Source organism: Bison bison, unplaced genomic scaffold (genome assembly GCF_000754665.1).
Source record: "Bison bison bison isolate TAMUID 2011002044 unplaced genomic scaffold, Bison_UMD1.0 scf7180017864142, whole genome shotgun sequence".
NCBI classification, from domain to species: domain Eukaryota; kingdom Metazoa; phylum Chordata; class Mammalia; order Artiodactyla; family Bovidae; genus Bison; species Bison bison.
In genome coordinates this window covers 891,755-896,184 of record NW_011494714.1, presented here as the reverse complement: position 1 = coordinate 896,184, position 4,430 = coordinate 891,755, and the positions used below count along the sequence as shown (strand labels likewise).

Genomic DNA, 4,430 nt, shown 5'->3' with positions numbered 1-4,430 from the left:
GGAGGCGCGCCCGAAGGCCCGAGACCCGGCTTGGAGCGCCCCCTGCCGGGAGTCCCCTCGGGGCACCCTGGAGTGAGGGCTGCAAGCCTCCCCGCCAGGTCGGATGGGGCACCTCCAACAGCCGAGGTTCCCAGGAGAGGGGGGCGAAAGCCAGTGGCAAGACCTGGCGTTTTCAGGGACTCTGCCGCTTACATGCTTTGTGGCTTTGAACAAGTCAGCTAACCTCTCCAGGCCTAACCTGGAAATTGGTGTGCATGAGCTGATACAGTCGATATAGCCTGACAAGACCACTCAGAAAGTGGTATTTCCTTGTCCGCCGCTTCCACGCACGCACCGTGAGAGAAATCCCAACAGGGAGCAGGCCTCTCCCTTCCTCCCAGCCAGAGTGGAAACCTTACCATCCAAGGTCCACAGTGGGGTGGTGGCCGTGATGGGGGTGGGGGAACACTTCCCTCACCTCCCCGTCAGCTCACCCCCACCCGCGCTTGGGAGCGGCCTGGCCTCAGTGCCCCCAGCCCTGCCCGGCACGTTGGTGAGTGAAGCCCCGGATCACCGCCCCCCCGCCCCGCCCCCCCGCCTTTCCGAGTGAAAGACTAGGGAGTGGAGTGTTCCTCTCTTCCTCCTGCCAAAAATCCCGGGAGGAAAAAGGAATGAGAGTGGAGGGGGTGGTGGAAGGAAATGGAAACAGAATGTAAATCAAGTTCAGTGGTCTCATTTCAAGACAAGAGGCTGTTTAAAGAAATGAAGGCCCCTTCCCAGAACCTCCCTCCTAGGCTATTCAGGCGGCTCCTTAAGACAGTCCCAGAGGACAAAGCTACAGATTCAGTCTTTTATTTTGTTCAAAGCTCTGCCATTCCCAGTCTTGGTCATGGCACTTGAACTTAATCTTTTTTTTTTTTTTAATGTGTGTGTTTTTTTTTTTCTTTTTTCTTTCTTTTTTTGGCCATGCAGGTTCACCCACCAGGGATGGAATCCCCACCTTCTGCAGTGGAAGTGGGAAGTCTTAACCATTGGACTGCCAGGGAAGTCCCTGAACTTGTTCTTCATAAGTAAAGTAGGCAAACACTCCTTCTTACAGCATCTAACAGGACTACTGTGGGGATGAAATGAGACAGAGTGTATAAGATGCACCTAGAGGATCTCTCTGGGGCTTCCCAGGTGGCTCAGCAGTAAAGAACCTGCCTGCCAATGCAGGAGACTTTGAAGCCTCATGTTGGATCCCTGGGTTGGGAAGACGCCCTGGAGGAGGAAATGGCAACCCACACCAGTATTCTTACCTGGGAAATCCCATGGACAGAGGAGCCCAGCAAGCTACAGTCCATGGGGTTGAAAAGAGTCTGACACTATTTAATGACTGAGCGCGCGTGCACACACACACACACACACACACACACACACACACACACAGGACCTCTACTCACATGAGCAACCCCGCCCCAGTTTAGCCTTCCTAGATACTGAGGTGCTGAGATGTACAGATGAACCAACCCTCCCCCACCCCCCAACTGACTGGTACCTTAGCATCTGTGACAGCCTCTAGAAAGATGCCCGGGCTTCCTTGTCCATAAACTTGACAACATTCCAGGACAGCACAGGCTTTGAGCCACCTCTCCCAAGAGCACCAGGCTACCTTGAGTAGAGTAATATCCAAGACCAGAGGTGGCTCTCCAAGTCAATGGGCTCAGGAGGATACCCACTGGTAACGTTTCTCCAGCATAAGGTGAAACCTTCATCCTCAGACCACCCTTCAGACACCTCCTCCCCCATTTCCTGTTATCTACTGCTGTGTAACAAACCACCCCAGCCTTGTGGCATGAAGCAATTTTGTTCAACTCATGTTTTGAGGGTTAGAAACACTGACAAGGCACAGCATATATGGCTTATCTCTGTTCTAGGATGTCTGGTGTTTCAACTAAGGAGACTTGAGTGGGTGGGAGTGACTTGAATGGCTGGGGGCTGGAATCATCTGGAAGAGTCTTCATTCACATGGCCAGACCCTGCACTACGTGAATCCAAGGCTAGGCTCAGCTGTGTTGCGCAAGCACCTACACGTCTCCTTGCCATCCCTTCCCACTCTGAGTCTCATGCTTAATATCTATTTTGCAGCAACAATGTCCTTGTCCAGAGCAAAGTGAACATTCTTGGATTGACACACAGCAAACTAGTCAAAAAATGCTGCTGCGGAAAGGGTCATTATCAGTCATTCTATCCAGCCTAGTCATTTTTCAGACGAGGAACCTGAGGCTCAGAGAGGGGAAGTGACTTGCCCAAGGTCACGCAGCTGGTAAGAGACAGAACTAGGATTAGACCCAGGCCCCCTCCTGATTCTCAGTTTGGTGCTCTTTCCTCTCTACCTGCCAAATGCATCGCCTAGGGAGGTACCATCTGGAAATGCATTTTGTGCTTGGTATGGTGTGACTTCATCAGACATTGAGGGCAGCGACTGAACACTGAACACGGGACCAAGGCAACAGTGGCAGGGAGGGGAGACCCGGAGGGTGGCGGCAGCAAGGACACCTACTCCAGAATGAAGTCAGGAGGAGGTCCAGGTAACAGCTAAGAATTATGCACGCAGCCTCAGTTCCTGAATGGATCCAGATGCCTCCCCTGGCATTTAAGGTTCTGACCTGCATTTCCCCACTGTGTACACACATCCTCTTCCCTCTTGTGTGTGCACATCAGCTCTCTTGCCAGCTTGGCTTATTGACTACTCCTGCCTCCATGTTTTTGTTTAAGCCCTTCCACCATCACCTCTTCATTCCATCCTACAAAATCCTATCCATTCTTCAAGGGCCCTCTCAGGTATTATATCTTTCATGGAAACTTCCCTGATCTCCCCTCTAGATGGCTTCTCCCCTGAACCCTACCACTCTCGGTTTCTACCCAGTTGACATTCCCTTTCCTCTGTTTTAGTTGTAACGAGTGTCCACTTCTCTTCTCCTCAAGGGCAAGGACAACGCTTTGTTCATCTTTGTACCCATACACTTCCTGATATCCCCAACCCAGCAAAGTCTATTAAACTGAATTACTAGAATGTGAATGCCACAAGGTAAAGGACCATAACTGTCTTGTTGCCTATTGTCTCCCAAGGGTACCCAAGTGCCTAGCACTTACTCTCAGACGGAGAGATGTACAATTAATGTTAATAACTGGCACATTACATTAAAGGAGTTCTCAGCCCTGAATGCACATCAGAATCACCCCGGGAGAGTTTTAAAATCCTAACACTCAGACTGCACCCCACACCAATTACAGCAGAACCTCTGGGAGTGGGAGCTGGGCTTCAGCAGTGGTTAAAACTCCCCAGGTGGTTCCACTGTACAGGCTGAGCATGACTTTGTTCATGTCCCAGAGACCCAGGGAAAAGAAAGCACCCTCCATCAGTCCACCAAACCACAGCCACAGCTGAGCACTTGTGTTGTGCAAAATCCTCCACGAGCCTGTGAGACCGGTGAGTGCTGGGAGCCTGAAGCTTCCGCAGGATGAGAAGACAAGCCCACAGGACAGATGTAATCATGAGGGGGTGGTAAAGGGCAACAGAAGTAGTGACACCATAAAGGACCTAAAACACACTTTGGTGCCTGGAACATTTATAGACAGGCAAATTCCCAGGTGGCTCAGTGGTAAAGAATCTGCCTGCCAATGCAGGAGATGCAAGAGACAGGTTTGACCCCTGGGTTGGGAAGACTGGCAGACTACAGTCCCTGGGGTCACAAAAGAATTGGACATGACTTAGTAACTAACCAACAAGTTTATGGAGCCTACCAACCTGTTGATGAGGAGGCAGGGCCAGGATTTAGATGCTGCGTGTGTGGGCTCGGGTAGCCAGCACTGGAGTTGGCCTAGAGGATGTGGTGTGAGGGCTAAATGCAGGGACCCCATTTCCAGATGTCTACTGTGGATCCCAACATGAAACCTACTCTGTGATCCTGGACAATCTTTTTTTTTTTATTTTTTTGGCCATGTCACGCAGCATGTAGAATCTTAGTCCCCCAACCAGGGATGGAACCCATGACCCTGCAGCGGAAGCACAGAGTTTTAACCACTGGATGGCCAGGGAACCCCCCAAGGCAACCTTCTCAATCTCTCTGTGCCTCATTATCTCCATGCATTGTTGTGACCATCCCATTAGTTACGGGTATCTGTGCACTTAAATTTTGCTTTTTTTGCATTTCTTTTCTATGTGAATGGTCTTGATCCCTGTCTCCTGTACAATGTCATGAACCTCATTCCATAGTTCATCAGGCACTCTATCTATCAGATCTAGGCCCTTAAATATATTTCTCATTTCCACTGTATAATCATAAGGGATTTGATTTAGGTCATACCTGAATGGTCTAGTGGTTTTCCCTACTTTCTTCAATTTAAGTCTGAATTTGGCAATAAGGAGTTCATGGTCTGAGCCACAGTCAGCTCCTGGTCTTGTTTTT

At 50.3% G+C, this 4,430-nt stretch overlaps 1 protein-coding gene across 4 annotated transcripts in view; it reads right to left on the bottom strand.

Annotated features, from left to right (window-relative positions):
- Positions 1 to 1,748, bottom strand: part of DAPK2 (death-associated protein kinase 2) — a 142,686-nt gene extending 140,938 nt beyond the window's left edge. The window contains exon 1 of one of the 4 annotated variants that reach the window (XM_010840209.1): positions 1,517 to 1,748. The gene's annotated coding sequence lies outside the window, so the exon portion shown is untranslated. Of the gene's footprint in view, positions 1 to 1,277; positions 1,312 to 1,516 lie in introns of those variants that run through there. The other 3 variants (XM_010840211.1, XM_010840212.1, XM_010840210.1) reach the window with 3 other exon arrangements.
- Positions 1,749 to 4,430: the final 2,682 nt, after the last annotated feature.